The sequence below is a fragment of the Schistocerca serialis genome, chromosome 3 (assembly GCF_023864345.2).
Source record: "Schistocerca serialis cubense isolate TAMUIC-IGC-003099 chromosome 3, iqSchSeri2.2, whole genome shotgun sequence".
Lineage (NCBI taxonomy): Eukaryota > Metazoa > Arthropoda > Insecta > Orthoptera > Acrididae > Schistocerca > Schistocerca serialis.
In genome coordinates, this window is record NC_064640.1 from 236,596,458 (window position 1) to 236,620,503 (window position 24,046).

General features: G+C 42.5%; 1 protein-coding gene across 1 annotated transcript in view; it reads right to left on the reverse strand.

The window, feature by feature from the left end:
* LOC126470771 (voltage-dependent calcium channel gamma-7 subunit-like) overlaps window positions 1-24,046 on the reverse strand; it is a 172,241-nt gene that overhangs the window by 74,069 nt on the left and 74,126 nt on the right. The window lies entirely within an intron of this gene.

Sequence of the window (24,046 nt, forward strand, 5' to 3'; positions counted from 1 at the left end):
TCCGTTTCCTTATGACTGAGATGCAGTCTTTTATTTCAACAATGTTTCGATGGTTCTTTCGGTGAGTAGACTGGATTAGTTGCAGAAAATGACATAGTCGTTGTGTCACTGATAATACAATGCTAAAAAATATCGTAGTAGCTTTCTAATGGTGACGATTTTGATTTTAGCCTCTTACTCTGTTCCTCTTGTATTCCTTAACATATCACGCATTACATTTTGTTAACTTTCCACTTAATTGATGCGTTAGTAGGCATCCGAGGATAATCTCGAGTTGTTCATATTTCTATATTCCATCGGATACTCGAGGATAATCCGCAGGAGATCTGTAGCAATGTTTGGTGAACACATAGCTACGTCGGTAGCGGGCAGGCGTCTTCCTGGTTTCGAAATCCATCATTCAAAACATCTCTAATCTATGAAGACCGAAGTCATGTTCAATTTTAAGTAAAGCTGCTCCGTAACTTTCTTGATAGTGACATCACCGAGCATGCCTGCGGGCATTAAAATCTCCGCACATAATTCATAGTGATTTTATGTATCCCATGAAATTGTGCAATTTCTTTCTTGGATAACTGGTCTCATTGGGCAATACAAGGACACTGTCATTATATCTTTGTCAATTATTCTGGACCTAATGGTCACATCCGTTAGATCACTAATATTCGAGAAATCCATTTTTATTGGTTCAAATGGCTCTGAGCACTATGGGACTCAACTGCTGAGGTCATTAGTCCCCTAGAACTTAGAACTAGTTAAACCTAACTAGCCTAAGGGCATCACAAACATCCATGCCCGAGGCAGGATTCGAACCTGCGACCGTAGTGGTCTTGCGGTTCCAGACTGCAGCGCCTTTAACCGCACGGCTACTTCGGCCGGCAATCCATTTTTATTTCATCAAAAGTAAAATGTGAATATAGTAATATAATTACTCCTCTTCTTGCTTTTTCCCGATCACATCTAAACAAACTGCCTATTGGCTTCTGTCTCCGATTCTTCAACCGACGTTCATCTAATGACTTTACTGACGTTTCGCCAGCACGAGTGGCTGGCATTGTCAAAGCTTCACCCTACACTGCCGGTGGTGAACTGGAGCCGAGCTCGCGGGCGCAGACTATGCGTACCTGGCGCACCAACGTCTGAGGGCTTCTCCGAGGTCATTTCCGGTGCGGTTCTCCTCTTGCTACCTGCGATATGTCACACACAGTGGTCAACCTCACTGTACAACAGATGGCCGAAGAGGAAGTGTCTGTTCTTCAAAAAGGAGGGAATTTCGCTATCATCCCGAGAACTATACCTATGGAGGACATCATTGCCAACACCGAAGCAGCCATTCGGATCCTTCCTTGTGAAACGGCAGAGGAAATACGCACTGAAACAGCCAGGATACTGCGCCGAGCAAAACCACCAGCTTGCAACCTGAAGAAAGAAGAGGTACAAGCCATTAAGAATCTCAACGCCGACAAGAGTATATTGTTACTGCCTGCCGATAAGGGAAATGCGACCGTCGTAATGAAGACCGAAGATTATGAGGAAAAGATCCGAGACCTATTAGATCCGACGACGTACCGAAAACTAAGCGCAGATACGACGCAGCGTGTCACACGGAATACGAATTGATTAATCAAGGTGTCTTCTCTGCCGGCGGACTTACAGAGAAACCTGCGCAGCACAGAAGTCCTACCATCTTGGCTGTATGGATCACCCAAGATCCATAAGAACAACGTTCCACTGAGACCGATCGTTGGCGCTCCTGGCTCACCGACGTATAAACTGGCAAAACACTTGGCCTCTCTGCTCCAGCCACACGTGGTGAAGACCGACACATACATAAAGGACTCAGGACATTTCATTGAGAAGCTGAAGAAACTGAAACTTGCACCAAACGACATCCTGGTCAGCTTTTACGTTGTTTCGTTGTTCACGAAAGTGCCACTCAGTGACGCTCTGGAGCACATCGGTTCCTGTTTTCCCGCAATACATCAAAAAGCTCTTCCGTGTATGTCTCACCACGAGCTATTTCACGTGGAATGGCGATTTTTACGAACAGCTGGAAGGGGTCGCCATGGGTAGTCCTCTTAGTCCAAATCAAATGGCTCTGAGCACTATGGGACTTAACTTCTAAGGTCAGTAGTCCCCTAGAACTTAGAACTACTTAAAACCAACTAACCTAAGGACATCACACACATCCATAGCCGAGGCAGGATTCGAACCTGCGACCGTAGTGGTCGCGCGGTTCCGGACTGTAGCACCTAGAACCGCTCGGTCACCCCGGCCGGCCTCTTAGTCCAGTGGTGGCCAACTTCTTTATGGAACAATTAGAAGCAGAGCCACTGGAATTGGCTACTTGCAAACCTAAGGTGTGGTACAGATACGTCGATGATACTTTCGTGGTGTGGAGCCATGGTGAAGAACAGCTCGGTGACTTCCTAAGACACTTGAACAGCCTCCATGCCAACACAAAATTTACCATGGAAGTAGAAAAGGACAAGAAACTGCCATTTCTGGATGTGCTGGTCACAAGGGACGGCGGAAACCTGGGACACAGCGTGTATCGAAAACCAACACACACGGACCGGTACCTGCACAAACTATCAATCCACCACCCGAGCCAGAAAAGAGACGTGATTAATACGCTAGGACGCGAGCAGGACGAATATGTGAGCCGTAGCACCTCAGACGAGAAATGCAACACCTGGAAAGTGTTCTGAGGAGCAATAGGTACTCCACAAATTATATTAGTAGTGTAACAGAACCAAACGATCGGCGAAGTAAGGAATCAGAAAAAGAAATGTCGGTTAGGCCTTTCTGCCATACATTCCCAGAGTGACGGACAGAATCGGCCGTATATTGCGCAAACATGGCGTAAAGACGATTTTCAAACCGACAAGGAAGATCAAAGAATGTCTTAGATCGGGAAAGGAGAAAAGGGACCCACTTGCAATGTCGGGAACATACCGCACACCATGCACATGCGGAAAAGTTTATGTCGGAATGACCGGACGATCAATTAACACCAGGATCAAAGAGCATAAGCGACATTGCAGGTTGGGGCAGGTGGAGAAATCGGTCGTGGCAGAGCACGCACTGAGTGAGACCGATCACGTCATAAAAATCGCCGACACGGAAGTTCTGGCTGTAGAGATGTACTATCACACGCGCTGTTCAGAGAAGCTGTAGAAATACAAAAACAAGCGAACAGTTTCAACAAGAAAGAGGAAAGCCTTAAGGTAAACGGATCCTGGCTTCCCGTGCTGCAGCGAACGACCGTCGCAGGCAGCAAGAGGAGAACCGCACCGGAAATGACCTCGGAGAAGCCCTCGGACGTTGGTGCGCCAGGTACGTATAGTCTGCGGCCGCGAGCACGGCTCGAGTTCACAACCGGCAATGGAGGGTGATGCTTTGACAGTGCCAGCCACTCGTGCTGGCGAAACGTCAGTAAAACCATTAGATGAACGTCAGCTGAAGAACCCGAGACAAAAGCCAATAGGCAGTTTGTCAACAAGTGGCCACGAAAGCCTCAACAATTTCTCATCTAAATACATAAAACGAACATTCCACTGTAGAGTGTGTTTTTCATACCTAATATGTTACATTTTTACTTTTAGATCGACTGTAGATGAATGGTCCCTGATGGCACTAACTTAGCTTCTTCAGTTACGTTTATTATAAATTCAATGATTTTTTCTGTTAATAACCGGTTCCCACTTATTGAGATCGTGAGACTAAGAGGTTGTGGTTGGTATCGGTCATGTAAGACAGGGGTTATGGGAAGACATTGCGTCATAAATATTTCTAGATTCATCTGTGCGTAATCCTGTTAGCATTCACCGTTACAGTTGCGTGATTTAAGCTGATTCCTAGGGTTTAATGGTAGGCTCGATCGCTCCAGCGACCTTTCTCTGTACTGTTGTTGCCCTGGGTGAAGTAGTGGATACTTTATTTGCTATTAATGTTGTTGTCCCCGTTGTTGCTTTGGTAATGGTTGCGCTACATCAGTTCGTCAGTCTTGAGAAACAGGTGCTCTTATTGACTGGCAGATTCATGTCTTAGTGGTGAAAATTACGTATAAGTATTATATGCGGGGGATTTCTTCACGATTTTTGCATTTTGTTCAGCGGCAAGAAAGCTGACGAGTCAAAAGACGGCAGTTTTTAGTTTTTGTCACTGAAAAATACGTGTGAAGTGCCTCAACGTGCATTAAGAACTTCACATCTCTATCTTGCGATTTGTTCACTTCAGGGCAGTTTTGTCAATTTTGCTTCAGGCTAGTTCATGATTCGCCAAAACAAGAACAGCGTCACCTCACCGTTCCTACTGGCAGGTGCGCATGCATCATTCAAGATGAGCGACGCACTCTGACTTCTGACACTTTTCGCGTATTAAGTAAGTTGAATGTCGTTTTCAATATTGTATCATTGATTATTACAATATCTGATTTATACTATGTCCCCTATCTTACACTACAGCGTCCTTCAGACATGCATGCACTGACAGTGCTTTGACCATTACAGCTGTTGTAATATTAATAAATTTCGTGCCTTGCAGCGTACAAGAAGAAAAGGAAATTTATGCTATAAAGAAAGTTTATATTGAATCCCTTTTCTTGGATAAAAGTATTCCTACATTATGTAAGCCCATTTATGCTTCCATTTTTTCGTAAACTGTGTTTCTCAAATTGTATGTAACTGATGTTGTTTTTAAACTGTATTAATTTTCATAAAATGTTCAAATGTGTGTGGATTCCTAAGGGACCAAACTACTACGGTCATCGGTCCCTAGACTTACACACTACTTAAACTAACTTATGCTAAGAACAACACACACACCCATGCCCGAGGGAGACTCGAATCTCCGGTGGGAGGGGTCGCGCAATCCCTGACATGGCGCCTCTAACCACGCGGCTAATTTTCATAAATCACAATGCTGCGCGTAATTTTCTAATACAACAATTTCAAATTCATTTTGACTTCAGTGGTAAGTTTGCCTTATTGAGGTTCGAAGGTATTATATGACATTAAATAAAAAAAAGTATATTATTTGGAGTGGAATAGTAGCAAAAGTATTACATAAGGCATCATAAAAACAGTTTTTAGAAAATCGAGAAAAGTGACGCAACTAAAAGAATTAATAATAATTACCTGATAGCACTTTACATTCGGCGAGAACAGAACTACATGTCCATATTGCTGTTATATAGACTGTAATGGAATTTACTTCTGAAATTACTTACTTGAAATTTAAAGGACGCTTGCACTATTTCAATAAGTTTTATAGCATTCTTTAAGTCAATGTTTCTTAAGTACTGCATTTTTGGGTTGTGTCATTTCTTTCTGGGGTGCGATATGTGGTCTGCTGTTGGGATGGATTTCTCATCATCTTTGCTATCATACCGCGTTTTGTTTCTTGTTGGCGTTTATACGCTTGACGTATCTTGTCGGTGTTTTTTTCCTTGCAAACATCTATTGAATGCGGTCCGCCGCATTTATTGTAATTATTTTAGCTTCTTCACTGCGGGTTGAGTTGTGTCATAAATAATTCCGGCATTGTATAAGTAGGGCAAAATATGGTTCTACAGAACCTCGTACCAAAAATTTTAAAGTAGTGCGATAGAATCTGTGGCCTAAACGCAATCTTTCAGACCGAGAGCGGCACATTCCTTTCTAGGTTTATACCAACTTTCCACGTAACGCCAATAAATAGGTATTCACTCCGTATTTCCGTTTTATTTCTTTATCTGTTAGATTTGTATCAACGTCATATATGATCTCGTGTTAACGTAGCAGAAATTAGGGATATCCTCATTCAAGTTTTTAAAAATATGGATAGCTTTTGTAGTGTATTCGCAGTCATAGCTGATTTCACTCTGTTCCTGGGTGTCGGACTCATGTTTGTGATATATTTTTTTAATTGGGTGCTGTACGAATACCTCAATTTCCCAATGGATAAGGGATATGAATCTCCAGTGTTTTTGTATAGGCTTTCAATGAACACAAAGAAAGACCCCAGGCCCGTTCTGCTGTACTTGTTGTTATTACTCCTACGTTCATGCATATTTTACACTGGAGGAGATTGCTGGCTCCTCACCTGATTACTGACTTCTTGAACTGATACTGTAAACGAGCTACTTTCAACGGAAGGTATCTACTGTCTTTACTGTGTCAACATATCCATTATATTCTGCGTTGGATTCAGTACAAACGCATTTATGTTGTGATTCAGTACGTTCTTGGATTATAGCAGTTGCACCTGCATTCGACAATAAGCTTATGCTACTTCCATGGTGCTTAAGGTTTTCTGAAATTAACATCATCTGACCTTTTGCTCCATGTTGTGTTGTTGTCTTTGTAGTAGAAACTAGCGTTGCTCATGTCGCTGTTACAGCAGTTCGTGCTGATGTGGCTCCTGTTGTTACTGATGTAGAATCTGCTGTTGCCGGCACTGCCGAAATTGTTTCCCGTGATGGTGTGTTGTCGCTGTTGGAGAGTGTGCTTTGGAGATTTTTGCCCCTGTTGTAATACCACCGTTGGCTGCAGTGCACAATGTTGTACAGGAGTCTGGTAAAAGGCTTCTGTCGCTGCCTGTATAATCTGACCCGTGTCTGGTGGAACCACGATGTCTTCTGTATATAACACACTGTTAGGCACACTTCAATAAAACTGAATGTCGCACTCGCTTGCTGGAGGAAAGTAATTCTCTACTTCGTGGAGCGCACTGAATAACACGTCCTTATTGCGCGAGAGTTTGCACATTGACGGACAGTTTGCGGAACTCCTGGCAGTGGGCCTTATAGTAATGAGTGCGTTGGATGGCGTCCGTTGGGTTTACGTCTGTCACAACACTTTAGAGAGTACAAGATCACTGCAATTGCCGAAGTGATGGCATAGCGCAGACGTTTGCCTCTGTAATTTCAACACTCTGTAGCGAAATTTGATGACTTATCCGGACATGGAGCTCCAATCTTCAGTTTTCTCCTTATAACACGTTCTATAATCCATGACAGTTTGTCGTTATCGGTTCGTTTCACTCTAAAACGTAAATCATCGATTACTGGCTTGAGGCGCAGCCATGAACTGATCCTTGTGGTTGGAGAACGTGTAACTAGAAATTGTGTCTGCTGTCTGTAATAACAGAACAACGAATATTTAAGCGTCTAGAAACCTTAGAGTTTGAGCTACCTAAAATCTCCCCTTGTTACGAACGTTTATGCATCTTGCGGAGATTATGGCTCTGAGCACTATGGGACTTAACATCTATGGTCATCAGTCCCCTAGAACTTAGAACTACTTAAACCTAAATAACCTAAGGACATCACACAACACCCAGTCCCGGCAGAGAAAATCCCTGAACCCGCCGGGAATCGAACGCGGAGATTATGTCTGACTGAAGAACCAATATGTCTCTTAATAAAGCTCGCTGTTGACTCCCGGCCTAAGTAAAGATGATGGGATAATGATAACTTCTGCACTGGAGTATGTGCGGGGCCTAAGGATTACGTTGCAGGGGAGGCTTATGTTAACAAGCTCTACTTTATTATGCCAATAGCTGTGTTTGTGCTTGATCCACAGCGGCATCAAATTTTTTGGGAAAATTTTTGTTGCGTGAGGGTGTTTTTTACTTGAATCAAACATTTTATTTAATTGGGGATTAGCTAATTCCATCTCTTTCGGTATTAAAATGACTACCACTTTTTATTTATTTATTTTTATTTCATTTATTTATTGAGTTATTTAACCTGGTAAGATTAGGACCATCAGGCCTCTCTTACATCTAACCAGGCATTCTACTTATTTTGCTTTCATATGTTTTAGTAGGCATGTTAAGCTACATCCAGTACAAAAAGTGAAATAAACAATTACAAAGGTACACTTGCAAAAATACATACACATACAGTTTATATTCGTAGATGATAAGTACTGCTATAATTAGACATTATGATAGAGATACATTTTAGATAGGAGTACTAGCAGCAGGGGGTATAAGGGAAACTGATGGTGGAGGGTGGAGAAGAATAGGGATACGATGAAACACAGTTAACGAAATATAAAGGAAAAGAAGATTGTGTGGCTGATGGAGACAGGTGAAAAGGAAGAAGAGAAAGGAGCAAGATAGGAGACACTAGCTTTGCTATTTGACAAAGGGGAGGATTGGACTTGTACATTAATTTTGTGGAAAACGTTATCAGGATGATAGTAGGAAATGCTTCAACTTCTTGTTAAAAGTAGAAGGGGACTGAATTTTGCGCAAGGTAAGGGGCAGTTTGTTCCAGAGGCGAACAGCGGCAACAGAGAAGGAGTTTGCAAATGTTTTTGTTTTGTGAGTGGGCACAGTTAGGATGCCAAATAACAGTGACCTCGTATTTCGATTATGATGGCATGAAAGGTGTTTAATCTCTGAAGCAAGATACTGGGGTGCTTGCGTGACAAGGAGCCGGTGAAGTAGACACAGAGTGTGGTAGTCATGCAATTTTTCTGGCCGCAGCCACCCTAGCTGGGAGTATGAAGCATTAACATGATCATATCGGCGAATGTTGCAGGTGTAATGCACACAGGCATTCATTATTAGTTCTAACCGTCTTTTGTTTTCACTACTCATGCCTTGCTAAATTACATCACAACAGTGGAGGTTCAGTAGAACGAGTGCTCGCATGAGCTGGCGTTTCACGTCCTGTGGAAATACGTTCCGAAACTTTTTGAGATCATAGAGGTAAGCGGACGTCTCCCGTCACACTGCGACTGTATTCTCTGCCCAGTTGAGATGCTCATCAAAAGTTACTCCCAAGTTCTCAACTGTTTTCTGGTGTGGTATTAGAATACCGTCGAGAAGAATAGAGACCAACCGATCGCGGAAATCTGAACTTATTAATTTCTGATGAGCTATTAAGATTACTTGTGTCTTTTTTCCGTTTAGTTTACTCCCCAGGTTTTTCGCCCATGTCACCACTGAAGACAGATCATTATTTATCTGAGCGATTGCAGTGTTTATATCTTCAGGTCTGACGCTTAGGTAAAGCTGGAGGTCGTCGGCATAGAAATGACATTTACAGGAGGACAGAACCGAGGAAATATCATTGACATATAAGGAAAACATAAGTGGTCCTAAGACTGATCCTTGTGGCACTCTTGAGGAGACATGTTTCCAGGAAGAGTCTTCATTTACACAGACAACACATTGCTGTCTGTCTTTTAAATAGCTTTCAAACCACCTCACTGCAGCCATCGCATTTTTCTGAGCAATATGTCGAAGTTAACAGTGTCAAAAGCCTTGCTGAAGTCTCGTAGGGTCAATATAGCTACCTTTCGGCTATCGATGGCATATTTCAGGTGATCAGTTATTTTAATTAGAGCAGTGTTTGTGCTGTGGTGTTTACGGAAACCGGATTGAAGTTTGTCATATAGGTTGAGTGCATTCAGGTATTCAGTGATTTGATCATGAACAATATATTTAAGTGCTTTGGAAACAGCAGGCAGTATGCTAATTTGTCGGTAATCACTAGACACTTGAGGGTTTTCGATCTTAGGGATGGGTCGCATGATGCTTCTTTTCCATGCAGTGCGGTATATTCCGTTCACGAGGGAAAAATTAAATATGTCAGTTAAGACAGGTACTAAGACACCAGCAACATTTTTAATCACGGTTATACTGGTACTGTCATTGCTTATCGCATCAGAAGAGATTCTCATTATTTCTTTTCTTGCCGTACTTATTGTCATGTGTTTTAGATGGAAGGTATCGTGGTTTGTTATCCAGTTAGGGGATTCTTCTGGACGGTAATTATCAGCCGTATGGACATTCAGATGTGCAGAGAAGAATTCATTTAATTCGTTAGCTGAGACATGAAAAGCAGTTTCCGATTTTGCCTTTCCGACCCCCAAGCTACGGAGATTCTTCCACAGAGTCGTGGGCGTCAGATCGCTGCATACAAGGGAGTGAGCGTCCCTGATTTTAGCATTACGAATGCATTGCTTCACTCTGTTCTGTAGCTTTCTATACTTCACGAAACGCTCGGGTTTCGGATCTGCCTTGAAACGCCTGTGGGCAGCATCCCTATTATTCATCATTTGACGTAATTCAGTTGTCAGGCATGGAGCAGGAGATTTTCTTACACGGATTGTGCGTACAGGTGCATGTTTGTCATAAAGGGCAGTGAATTTATCATCAAGGTCGTTAATTTTGCCATCGATTGTAGGTTCTCTGATTATCTGATGCTATAAGATTTCTGAGCAATCGGCTGTTAGTGCGTCAAGAATACGTTTCATGTTCCTACAAGTTACGTAACACAACGGATGCTAATGGGAAGAGATCTGAAGGCGAAAAGCCTTCTTTGCCAGTGACGAATACCATTCTTCGACTGTTTCCGTTTATAGCTCCACACAGCAGTAACTGTCAGTGTATATTGGCTTATTAAAAGTATCCAGATATCCCTAAGTACCACAGAATTGACCACTAGATGTCACGAAGAAGTGCAGACATGCCAGCTATAAAGTGAAGCGGGGAGTATTGTGTTGTCAATAGAGAAGCAGTATCAGCATAATACGAGGTGCTACAATAATGTAATGAGACTGATTTTCTTTGGAAGATGTGGCAACCCTGCAGGTTTGTGTAGGCACAATATCTTTGACCTTGGTCTATAAGCTGCTTCTAGTCCAAGCGGCACATCGATGCAACTGCTCAGTTGTGAGTTTTGCTGTAATAAGTTAATACGTGTTTCTGTCTCTCGTCATGGAAATGGAACCGAACAATATTGCGGAACGGTATGCCATTTCTTTTTGCGTTAAATTGAGTGAAAACGCGACGACAACTTTCGGTAAGCTTCAGAATGCTTTTGGAGAGGAGGTTATGTCAAGAGCTCAAGTTTTTCGTTGGCATAAAATGTTTAGTGAAGGCAGAACGAATGTTGAAAATGAAGACCGCAGTGGGCGACCATGCATGCTTGTGTGCTTTCTTGATTTCAAGGGAATCCTTCTGGACAAACAGTTAACCAGTATTACTACATGCAAATTTTAGAAAGACTTCGTAAAAGAGTTCTTCGTGTCCATGCCAACATTGCTAATAATTGGATTCTGCATCACGATAATGCGCCATCCCATACTGCTCTGTCAGTACAGCCATTTTTAACCTCAAAACAAATTTCAGTACTACCACAGCCACCTTATTCACCAGATATCGCCCCGTGCGAGTTTTTTTCTATTTCCAAGAGTCAAAATGGCGGTCAAGGGACACCATTTTCAAACAACACAAGATGTCCAAAAAGCTGTGACGAGGGTCTTGGAGGATATTACATAAGATGAGTTCCAGAAAGGTTACCATCAACGGCAGAAGCGCTGGAAAAAGTGTGTGCAATCAGAAGTGAAATGCTTTGAAGGAGACAACACTAAACTTGACTAAAACGGTAAGCAACATTTTTTTCACATCAGTCTCACTATTTTATTGTCGCACCTCATAGGTCGGTCAGGAGAGCTCAGTGACTTTGAATGTGGACTATTTAATGGATGCCAAATGAGCAACAGTTCCATCAGGGACGATTAAACCCTTCTAAGGCTGCTCAAGTCGACTATTGGTGATGCGATTATAAAGTGGAAACGCGAAGGAACAATCGCAATTAAACAAAGACCAGGCAGACCTCATGTACTGGTAGACAAAGACCATCGAGCACTGCGGAGGGTGGTTTTAAAAAATCGCATGAAATCAGCATGAAGGAATCACTACTGAGCTCCAAAGTGGTACCAGCAGGCTAAATAGCACAATGACTGTGCGTAGGTAGTTAAAAGAAATGGGGCACAGTGGTCTTGCACCTCCTCATAAGCCACACATTTCTGTAAACGACGGCTGAGTTGGTGTAAAGAGTGACGCCACTGGACGGACTGGACGATTTGAAACAGGTGATTTAGAGTGATGAATCACGCTATATCCAGTGTCAATCCAATGGAAGGGTTTGAGATTGGCGAATGCCAGGAGAACGTTACCTGCCATCATGTGTAGTGCAAACAGTGAAGAACAGAGGAGGTCGTGTTACGGTATTTGGGTGATTTTCGTGGTTGTGGTGTCATCCATTTATTGTGCTTAAGAGAATGCTAAATGCGGACGGATATGAACTTGTATCAGTTTGACAATGCACCCGATCATAAACCAGCATCTGTGAGGCAATCGTTTGTGAACAATAACGTTCCTGAAATTGCCTGGCGTCCTTCAAGTCCCGATCAGAACCTAATGGAACACCTATAGGGTGGATTAAAACACTGACTTCACTCCAGTCCCAAGCGTATGTCACTACCATCTCTGGTTTCGGCTCCTGAGAAAGAATAGGCTACCAACCGTTCACAGACATTCAGACACCTAATCGAGACTGTGCTAAGCAGAGTTTAAGCCGTCATAAAGGCGAACGACGGAGAGTGGGACACTCCATAGTAGTGTCCACTAAGCCCGCCCGGCTAGCCGCGCGGTGTAACGCGCTGCTTCCCGAGCGGGAAGGCGTGCAGGTTCCCGGCACGATTCCGCCCGGCAGATTAGTGTCGAGGTCCAGTCTGCTGGCCAGCCTGTGGATGGTTTTTAAGGCGGTTTTCCATCTGCCTCGGCGCATGCGAGCTGGTTCCCCTTATTCCGCTTCAGTTACACTATGTCGGCGATTGCTGCACAAACACTGTCTCCACGTACGCGTACACCATAATTACTCTATCACGCAAACATTTGGGGCTACATTCGTCTACAATAACCATGAGTTCGGTGTGGGGCGACGGTGGGGCGGGTGGACTGCTGTTGCCTGTTGTGGTGTTGTGAAGTACTGAGGGCTACGGCGAGCAAAATGGCCACTAAAACGTGTCCGAATACTTTTGATCAGATAGTATACGTACCTACGTTAGCTTTCCCCTTGTTGCATGAAGCCCTATGAGAAGAGGTTCTCACCAGTACTGAGATGGAGTTTCTCATAAGTTTAGAGATGATCAGCTTGCTGAGAACCGGACCGTAATTAAATAAAAATTGAAGTAGCCAGCAGTCCGACGTCGTGCAAGGCAAACAGTCTATAAAACAATTGAAAACATAGAATTGACGACATCTGCTGCTGACAAGAAGAGGAATAGTGTGAAGAACATTGCTGCTAATGCCCTCGTCGACGGCCCCTGTGTATTTGTTGGATGTAGAATTAATTTTAGCATAGACCTTAATGATACATTCAGTCATGGGAATGGTTGGCTGACTGTAGCTATTGTACGAGGTGGTAGCATTTACTCATGTTTTCTGAAATAATTAATTTCAACCTAATAGCAATCTATCTTGGTAACAAAGCGATAAAATTAACTTTTGATGACGTGGGTCCATAGTAAAAGAAACCATTTTTCGTCTTTGGCTGTAACTGTTTTTATTGTTCTATTGAAATTTCAGTTTCTGTGCCATTGTTAACCTCAAGGCTGGACGTCATATTATGGCATATAACTAAGTTAAAAATAGGAACGTCCTAGTAGGGCTATCACCGCTGACGGTAATATAGTCAAGTGTGATACACCACTGCAATGCCTTTGTTATTTTAACCTGTCTCTATGCCGTAATGTAACGTCGAGTCTTATGGTTGACAATGGTACACAAGCCGAAACTGCAGTAGCAGAATGAAAAAAGTTACTGCCAAAAAGGGAAAATGGTGTCATTTAAAGTGAAAAAAGATGATTGTACGGCACTGACGAATACTGAATTCTTAGGGTCGATGTACACGGGCGATATATTGTCGTTAGCTATCAGCGTCATTTCCTCACATGTTTTAGCAGTACGTGTGAAACAATGGAACCATGCGAACGGCGGTAGTGAAAGTACGAACTCACAGAGAGCATGCTTCTAGAGATTTGTGCTCACCAATCACAGCTCCTTAGCGATCTCGGCACCGTTCTTTACTGGAGCAGTTCTTAACGATGTCGCACATAGGTTATAATGAATCCAGTTGTGTCGGATCTTTTGCTTGTTTACAGAAAGCTACGATACCGTCTGAATGTTGTCCCAATTTTAACACATTATAATTTGTAAATTATGTAACCCACATTTGAGAATGATTACTGATTTTTATGGTTTTAAAAACATGTCCCTGTTTATATTTTTATTTATTTACTGTCCATGTGTAATCGATATTGCAACATGACAGGAAGTTTCTCATTTTAATATTTAATATCTATAAATTTTGTAACCTTTGTTATCAGCTATTGATACTAAAAATCTTGACTTAAATACATATCTTCAGACATTCAGTACACTAGATCTAATTCACAATTTAAAAAAGGAGGTCACTTTAGCAATATTTTGAGCCATCGAAAACAAAGTACGTAAATTACATTATACGTCTGTTTTGCGTCAGTTGAGGCAGTCTTAGGTAAGACTCGCATATACTGTTTTTGACGTGGCTTGAGTTAACATATAGAGAGACACTTTGGAATGTGTGATGTGCTCTAAGTTTTATGTTACGATATTTACCTGTGGCATTGTGAAAGTACGTTTGAAATGTTATGTGGAATGATGAATAAATCACACTTTGAAACAAAATGGTTCAAAGGGCTCTTAGCACTGTTGGACTTAACTTCCAAGGTCATCAGTCCCCTAGAACTTAGAACTACTTAAACCTAACTAACCTAATGACATCACACACATCCATGCCCGAGGCAGAATTCGAACCTGCGATCGTAGCGATCGCGCGGTTTCAGACTGTTGCGCCTAGAACCGCTCGGCCACCCCGGCCGGCACTTTGAAACAGAAGAACTATTTTTTCCATGGCGTTTCATTTGACATATTGGATCTCATATATGATTTTACGCAACGTTTCATTGTTTCTGGATACTGATGACAATTATTAACCTATATGAAATAAAATCGTCATAACTTCTGAACGGTTTGCGTTAGGACGTTCATATTGCACGGTAGGCTGCTTGGCACAGTGGGAATTAGTGTGTGAATATGTTTTGGTTTAGCGACCAAGACCACTTTTTGTTTGCATGGGTTCGTCAATACGCAAACTTGGTGCATTTGGGGGACTGAGAATCCGCATTAGGTGATCGAGAAGTCTCTTAATCCTCAACGGATGAAGATACTGTGTGGTGTGCAATGTCCAGTCACGGAAAAATCGGTGCGATATTGCTTGATGGCACGGTGACTATCGAACGGAACGTGAAGGTTTTGGAAGATGATTTCATCCCCATTATACAAAGCGACCCTGTCTCTGGAGTACCCAGAGGCCACTGGCATGGGCCTCGATTGGCCACCATATTTTCCGGATCTGATAAAAAAAAAAAAAAAAAAAAAAAAATATGGCTCTGAGCACTATGCGACTTAACTTCTGAGGTCATCAGTTGCCTAGAACTTAGAATTAATTAAACCTAACTAACCTAAGGACATCACACACATCCATGCCCGAGGCAGGATTCGAACCTGCGACCGTAGCGGTCGCTCGGCTCCAGACTGTAGCGCCTAGAACCGCTTGGCCACTCCGGCCGGCGGATCTGAACACACGCGACTTCTTTTTGTGGGGCTATATTAAATATAAGGTGTACAACAATAACCCCAAAACCATTCCTGAACTGGAAACAGCCATTCAGGGTGTCATCGACAGCATCGATGTTCCCACACTTCAGCGGGTCATGCAGAATTTCGCTAATTAGTTTGCGCCACATCAACGCCAATGGTGACAGGCATATAGAACATATCATGACCTAAATCCGAATATCTGTTGGTGACGTTCACATGGTGAATAAAGTGTATGCACGCCGTAGTTTGTGACTAATTTATATTTTTTCATGTAGTTAAATAATTGTCACCCTATAAGTGAACATTTTTCTGCTTTTTAATGTCACCCTCCTTGGGCTTGAATATACATTGCCAATTATACAGTAAATATTTTTGAGCAATGTCGACGTGAATTGTAATCGTAAAATTATTTAACAATAGCATAGGAGGTGCGTCATAAGGTGCACTTGGTTTGACGAAACTAGTGTCGTTTACACGCTGACCATTTCGTAAAATTCTTGTGATTCCTCTGCCATTACTTACGGAATGTATACAGATACCACAGTTTCTTTTTCGTAGCTCCTCAGTTTATTATTTATCTCCACCGCTGTTATTCCGTTCTTAGTACGCTTTGAAATGGTGAATATCTGAGGTCAAAGCCGGCCGGTGTGGCCGAGCGGTTCTAGGAGCTTCAGTCTGGAATCGCGCGTCCGCTACGGTCGCAGGTTCGAAGCCTGCCTCGGGCATGGGTGTGTGTGCTGTTCTTAGGTTAGTTAGGTTTAAGTAGTTCTAAGTTCTAGGGGACTGATGACCTCAGATGTTAATTCCCATAGTGCTCAGAGCCATTTTTGAACCTGAGGTCAAAAGTTCGTATCTTTTACTCTGCAGCATATGATAGTTCATCAGTTTCGGCGTAGGAAGTAAAGCCTTTTGCACCCAATGAACTCTGACGACTCATCACTTGTTGACTCCACAGAAAACTGATTAGCATACCTTAACGAATCTTCAAGTATCTTAACGTAATTTTTGGAGTTCTTTGATTCACTGAGGAGCGATTCTGTCACAACTTCGATACACACTTGAACTGCTGATTCACGACCGTTACATTTTAGTTTGCAATTACGTGCTTTTTCTACTTAGTGACTTACACGAAACATTCAGAATGATACCATTTATGAAGCGTTGAGCATATCCGGTCACAATTTATCGGGTTTTCACGACACAAAAGATACATAGTGGAGATAAAGTAATAGTGCAAAACAATAGTCACGGCAGGATTGAGCAATGCACATGTGTTTGCAACCCTAATGACAACTCACATCAGCCTGCCATGGATACAGCCGGTTTGCATTTGGAACACTTATCTAAGAGGTCAATATACCACGAAATATGGGACAAATCTCGCAAGGAGTGCCATGATTATATTAAGAAGAGAACCGCGTGGTTTCAAAAGTGTGAAAAGTTTTGTGAGGTTGTTGCTGAGAAACTGGATCAGGAGAGAAATATGTAGGCAAAAATTATTCCATTTCACCTTGGCGTGTTGGTACAACAAGCTTATGATTGCTGATATTTAAAAAACGGTCATAGATTTCCCAATGGGCAAGAATGACGCCTTTCGCCTGGATGGTGCATCATCAGGTTATCTGTCCATTCTCACATGAATCATTGTCAATGATTTCCCGTTCTCTTCCACGCGGATATAGATTTGTTCTTTCTCTGCAAAGTTATCCAGTGCGATAACTCCTCCAACAGAATACAATACATCGTTGCCCATAATATACGGAGTATTTCCTTTTATTGCAGTCTGTAAGCCCAGAACTAGATGTGGATGAAATATACTACTGCAATGGCTGCTGCCAGTTTTCATCCACATCTTGTTCTGGGCTTATTTTTTGTAAATACTGGAATAGAAAGAAATGCTCACCATATTAATGGCAATGATGTATTGTATCCCGTTGGAGTAGTTCTCGCACTACATAACTTTGCAGAGAAAGAAGAAAGCTATATCTTCTAAGAAGAAAACGAGAAATCTTTGACAATGATCAATGTGAGCATGGACAGATAACCTGATGATGCCCTCTCTGGACGAAATGCGTCGTTCTTGAGTTAATAAAGAACATTTTTCAACTGTTTTTCAATATTAATATAGACAAGTATCACTCTTTAACAATTTGTGTTTCTGTTCTAGTGGTAACGGTTTTGCTCCAATGTGACCAATCAGAACCTGAGACAGTCCTAACCAACAAACGTTTCGCTTTCGGGCGAAAGTCTTTCCATCTAAAAGTGGAAATCTTTATACCATGATAAAAGTTCAAAATACATTTTGTTGTTTCGGCCGGTTCACTGTAATCACTGCTTTCTTGTATAACAGCCATACTGCCTGCTTTCTCTTGCCTATGTTCACAGCGTTTGCCTTCCAGTTTAGTATACTGCTGCTCGTTCATCGCTGCGGTGTCGTCGTCTGTGTACTGAACGATTTCTGACGCTGCGAACTCGATGCGAGCACGCGCATTTGTTACTCGCTCGTGTATATCGGGCCATACAGAGGCTTCCGTAGCACATGTGAGACATTTATTGCCGCCAGTAGAATGAACTTTTGGAAGCTTCCGTACGAACTAATCTAAGCGGGATGCAGTGAAAATGTCCCCTTTTGTGCAACCGAGTCTGCCATGTTTCCGTCAGACTTCGTGCACGGTCAAGTTAAAGTTTGGTAACTATTAAGTCGCATTAGTATTCAGCTTTGTGGTCGTTCCGGCAGAAGAGCGAGAAGGAGCGCAGTTAGGTGTTAACAGAGACTGCGACCAAAGAACTTGTTGACTCGGTGGTGGGGCGGTCGGGCTGACAGAAGCGTGGGGAATCCGTGCAAGAACCCGCAGCCGCAGCCCGGCGCATTCCCTGCAACGCGCCGTTATTGATCTTGCATCCGGCGCAGCACTCACCACAGCCTGTTTACTTCGACAGTCCCGGCTCTTCCCGTCTTCCCGCTGCCCGACTGATACTTTCACTAGCGGTCCATCCAAAGTGAAACAGTGTGGCGCACTTCGAGGACTGTGTTGAATTGGTGACTATGAGGTTCGATGTTCTTCCAGTGAACTACTACTTGGAACCAGTTAAAAGCCTTTAATGTCATCATATTCATAAAGGCTTAAAATATACAAGAAAAATGCAGACGAAGAGAAGAAAAATGGAATTTATTAAGTAGGTTTAACACAGAATCAAGTCGCTACGGTCGCAGGTTCGAATCCTGCCTCGGGCATGGATGTGTAAGCTGTCCTTAGGTTAGTTAGGTTTAAGTAGTTCTAAGTTCTAGGGGACTGATGACCTCAGATGTTAAGTCCCATAGCGCTCAGAGCCATTTTTGAACAGAATCAAGTTGTGACACTTCTGCCTCATTTCGACTGGAGCCTTTACAACATCGCCTTCATTTACGCACAGTGGCAACAATAATTACTGGCACGGACGCCTTTTCGCATGTAATAAAAAATGTATAAATACTAGGAACATTATTGTATGCCATTAACTCTAATTCAGTATAGGAAATAATTTGTATATTAAAATATTTTTCCAACACAACAGAAACACGTGTAATTAATTGAATGTGGGTTTTTCTCATATTGAAAAAGTTTTGGAACATTGTACGACGTTTGTTATTGTGCTTGACACACAGAGCCGCACGTACAAGATTTGTGCGATTGGAGTAGATAAACAGTTCAGTCGCTTGCCTGACGACCGTTATAAGGGACATTCACTAGTCACGATGAGTCCGTAGGGGAAGCGGTATTCACTGTCGTTCCGCAAGAAGGCAGTTTTATTGCATTCGCAGGTTAGAAGTTACTGTGAGATTGTTAAAGAACTTTCTTAAGACACAAAACAGTTACAGACATTGCGAGTGAGCATTGACTTGAATAAATGGGGAAAGTTGAAAATTTGTGCCGGACCGAGATTCGAGCCCGGGTCTCCGGTTTACTAGACATATGCTCTGACAAATTTTTTTGTTTTTTTTTTTTTTTTTTTTCTTTTTCAGTCTGTTCGTTATTATTCGTTGCGTTTGGCTTGGGTGTTTGGTGGAAGCCACATGACATCCGTTCAAGTCCATCGTTGATTCCTTAACTCAGTTTTTTTTTTTTCACACAGAGCAGGAAGCCCCAAGACCGAACACGCTGAGCTACCGTGCCGGCTAGCCATTTGGACACAGTTCTCATCGCACCTGCACGGGCTACCATAGCACAGCTCCACCTCCGGTCAGACGCGAATTCTCAACTTAAGCACACACTATAGTTGTAGCGCCCCTTGCCAACTAGCCTCATAACTCGCTGCATTTCGCCGATTCTCGTAAGAGTTCCAGCCTGGTTTGCTTCCGCAATGAAGAGATCATCCTCGTCTTAATTATGTATATAAGATGTATGTTCTATCGGACATGTCCGAAAGAACAGACAACACATATGTGAAGGACTTCATGTTAATTATACAACAGTGCGGGTAATCATAAAGAAGTTTGAAGAGACTGGTACAACGCACAATAAACTCAGATGCCGACGTCCAGGAGGGCTTAAATGTAGGGAGCGTCGAAGGATATTTCGTCTTGCACAAAAAGAGGCCATTAAAAGTGCAGTCGACGTTCAACAAACGGGTCAGTGCTCAAACTATTAGGAATGTTTTGAACGCAGCTGATATTCAAAGCAGATGTTCCAGAAAGAAATCATTTATTTCGGGAGTTAACCGAAGAAAACGCTTGCAGTTGGACAAACATTATGACAATAAATCGATTGAATTTTGGGAAACTCTGCTATTTCTGACAAATCCAAGTTTAACTTGTTTCGGTCTGATGGAAAGGGAAAAGTAAGGCGCAAACCAAATACAGAGCTCCAGTTACAACATATCCAACCTACAGTATAACATGGGGGAGGAAGCATAATGTTTTGGAGATGAATGGCAGCTTCTGGGGCCGGTGACTTGGCAATCATTGAAGGTGTCTTGGATCATCAGAAATATATCGATGTGTTGCGAGGCCAATTATGTAGCAGTCCACAGAAAGTGGGTCTTTTACTTTCAACAAGACAACGACTCTAAACATACGGCTCTAAGAATTCGGGAGTGGTTATTATATAATGCTCCGGGATTAAACCGTCGTCCTCCCGAATGCGAGTCCAGTGTGCTAATCACTGCGTCACCTCTCTCGGTCTAGAATTTGAGTTACATGAATTGGGGAGAGACTAACCTAATTTTTAAGTAGCCGTACCAAAACTTTTTGATGAGTAGAGCAACAGATTTCATTTTGTAAACTAATATTTTTGTTGTGAAAAACCAATTATGCTAGAAGAATCTTGTGTTTACTACTGTACATTTAAATGAATATAACATTGTCTTGGCACCACCTTTATTTGTTTGTAATGTATACACTTATATAATAGTATGTGTAACAATACTTTGTGGTGCCGCTTTAAGCCTGTAGTGTCCCTATATCTACAATTGTACTTACTTTTCTATTTTCTCTTTGTCCTGGGAATGCTCTTATGAAGGAAACATTCAGTTGCAAGATAGCAGTCCCTCTGTCCTCTTCACACACTAAATGGAAATGCCGTGTGGCTAGGACCTCCCGTCGGGTAGACCGTTCGCCTGGTGCAAGTCTTTCGAATTGACGCCACTTCGGCGACTTGCGTGTCAATGGGGTTGAAAGGATGATGATAAGGACAACACAACACCCAGTCCCTGAGCGGAGAAAATCTCCGACCCATCGGGGAATCGAACGTGTGCCGTTAGGTATGACATTCCATCGCGCTGACCACTCAGCTACCAGGGGCGGACTTCATACATTTATTAAGGGCATAAAACCAGCCTATCTTGCATTTCTGAAATACGTATTTGCATACGTGCAAATTATTGTCATTACGCTACCGTATTACATTGTCGCGCAAAGTTGGTACTCTGATGCTATGTACCGGGATGTACATGATTGGGAGTAGGATGCATGCATATCGTAATTCTGCTTATTTTACGAAGGAGATGAGCGGGAATTTTTTGGGCTGGGAGGAGGCGAACTGCTCACAATAGTAAAACCAATACATATAACTGAAGTTATACGAGGATTATTACAAAAGCATGTTTAATTTAATTACCTGCATATAGATTTTTTATTCCTGTTAATTCATAAGAGTAGTTTTAGAAGTACATGGTGACGGGTAGCATGGGATGCCCGATTTCATTAATGATAAATACTACTTAAAGTTAGCCCTAGAAGGAAGCCACCCATCCATTCACTTCTAAGTCCTTTACTTGCGCAAGTTAGTAATTGATATACTACTTATGGCAAACCATAGGATAAAGCTGCCTATCTTGTTCATTGTTAGTTATCTGTAAGTATAGAAATTAGATTATCATTGTCTAATGTTAGGGTGTTTCTTTTTGCATCAAAGAGCTATCCAATGGGCGCCTGACGAGAGTCTGTGCAGTTGACAGCTGCACTGCCCCAAATGCTCTCCAGCGGTCTTGGTGCATGTGACCGCACCATTTGCAATCATCTGTCTCTCTCTCGCCACACGCTCAACATGATTCCACCCATCTTTTACTTGGACAAACCACGCTACATTCTAGACACTGCGTATGATAAATGTTTTGTGTTGAGGTGTGCACGTGGAACTTTCTTTACATTACAGTCATTATCGCTGTTTGATTGGTTGTTGTTGTTGTTGTTGTGGTCTTCAGTCCTGAGCCTGGTTTGATTCAGCTCTCCATGCTACTCTATCCTGTGCAACCTTCTTCATCTCCCAGTACCTACTGCAGCCTACATCCTTCTGAATCTGCTTAGTGTATTCATCTCTTGGTCTCCCTCTAAGATTTTTACCCTCCACCCTGCCCTCCAGTACTGAATTGGTGATCCCTTGATGCCTCAGAACATGTCCTACCAACCGATCCCTTCTTCTAGTCAAACTGTGCTACAAACTCCTCTTCTCCCCAATTCTATTCAATACCTCCTCATTAGTTATGTGCTCTAGCCATCTAATCTTCAGCATTATTCTGTAGCACCACATCTCGAAAGCTTCTATTCTCTTCTTTTCTAAACTATTTATCGTCCATGTTTCACTTCCGTACATGCTACACTCCATACAAATACTTTCAGAAAGGACTTCCTGACATTTAAATCTATACTCGATGTTAACAAATTTTTCTTCTTCAGAAACGCTTTCCTTGGCATTGCCAGTCTAAATTTTATATCCTCTCTACTTCGACCATCAGTTATTTTGCTCCCCAAATAGCAAAACTCTATGTACGTTATCCTCTGTTCACTAAGAGCTACGTTGCGTTCGTCAATTATGCATTTTATTATCTTACATAGCCCTACTTTTGTGATGTGGATGATAGGATTTGACTCTTGCTCTACACGTGTTTTTTAAATGCATGAACATGATTGGACATTAGGTCAACTTTAATGGATTATGTACTACACTTTTGTTGTCCTAGGACACATGTTTGTGTGTGGTACTTTCATTAGTTGGTCTCCATACTTTTTCTTTGCGGATGTCTGTGGTGTTTTCTTAATGATACACATAGACATTTTGATTATTGTAGTTTGTTATTTGTCACATGAATTGTAATGACCTTGGTCCAATCTGGCACATTCTCTTCAAATATCTTGGGTAGCAGCCTGGTGTTCGGTTCTCTGATTGTGAGAGGTAAACAGAGAGTAGGTTTGGTGTCCCAGAGGATGCCTCCATGTTGTCTGTTTTTGTTGTGATGAATGTATACAAGGTTGGTAATTCTTAACCTCTGTTACTCCATTGAAACCTTTGGTTCCTTTTGGAATGCTGTGAAACGTTCGAGTTAGGTGCAATTTTTTGTTGGTATTGTGCCACACTATCCTCGTTTTTGAAGTGTGAGATACACACTCACACACGATACAACAAGAAATCTACGAGGTGCATTCAAGTTCTAAGGCCTCCGATTTTTTTTCTAACTAACTACTCACCCGAAATCGATGAAACTGGCGTTACTTCTCGACGTAATCGCCCTGCAGACGTACACATTTTTCACAACGCTGACGCCATGATTCCATGGCAGGGGCGAAGGCTTCTTTAGGAGTCTGTTTTGACCACTGGAAAATCGCTGAGGCAATAGCAGCACGGTTGGTGAATGTGCGGCCACGGAGAGTGTCTTTCATTGTTGGAAAAAGCCAAAAGTCACTAGGAGCCAGGTCAGGTGAGTAGGGAGCATGAGGAATCACTTCAAAGTTGTTATCACGAAGAAACTGTTGCGCAACGTTAGCTCGATATGTGGGTGCGTTGTCTTGGTGAAACAGCACACGCGCAGCCCTTCCCGGACGTTTTTGTTGCAGTGCCGGAAGGAATTTGTTCTTCAAAACATTTTCGTAGGATGCACCTGTTACCGTAGTGCCCTTTGGAACGCAATGGGTAAGGATGACGCCCTCGCTGTCCCAGAACATGGACACCATCATTTTTTCAGCACTGGCGGTTACCCGAAATTTTTTTGGTGGCGATGAGTCTGTGTGCTTCCATTGAGCTGACTGGCGCTTTGTTTCTGGATTGAAAAATGGCATCCACGTCTCATCCATTGTCAC